The sequence below is a fragment of the Octopus bimaculoides genome, chromosome 6, assembly GCF_001194135.2.
Source record: "Octopus bimaculoides isolate UCB-OBI-ISO-001 chromosome 6, ASM119413v2, whole genome shotgun sequence".
Lineage (NCBI taxonomy): Eukaryota > Metazoa > Mollusca > Cephalopoda > Octopoda > Octopodidae > Octopus > Octopus bimaculoides.
In genome coordinates, this window is record NC_068986.1 from 41,142,292 (window position 1) to 41,142,926 (window position 635).

Here is a 635-nt window from a genome sequence, read left to right on the forward strand (position 1 = left end):
TATATATATATATATATATATATATATATATATACACACACATATATGCATATTTAGAAACATACATATACACACGCACACACATACACACACAACGCAACACAGCACACACGCGCGCGCGCGCACAGCACAACACTAGAAGTTATTACTGGCAATTTTATTGCAATGATATTTCTTCAGTTAGCCTGTTGGGAACAATCACATAAAAGGCTTGTACAAGGAGTTATCAGATTTAAGCTGGCGGCACTGGATCACAAATATTTCCTTCCATTTGCCTTTCGTTTTCTCCTCTCCATCATCATCCTCATCATTATCATCATCATCATCCTCATCATCATCATCCTCATCATCATCACCCTCATCATCATCATCATCCTCATCATCATCATCCTCATCATCATCACCCTCATCATCATCACCTTCATCATCATCATCATCCTCATCATCACTATCAACTTCACCTTTCTCCCTTCCCCTTCCTCCTCCTACTTATCATCATTATTACTATTGATATAATCATTATTACCACAAATATATATGTGTGTGTATCTATATGTATGTAAGTATGTATGTAGATATATATATATATATATATATATATATATATATATATATATATATATATATATATATAT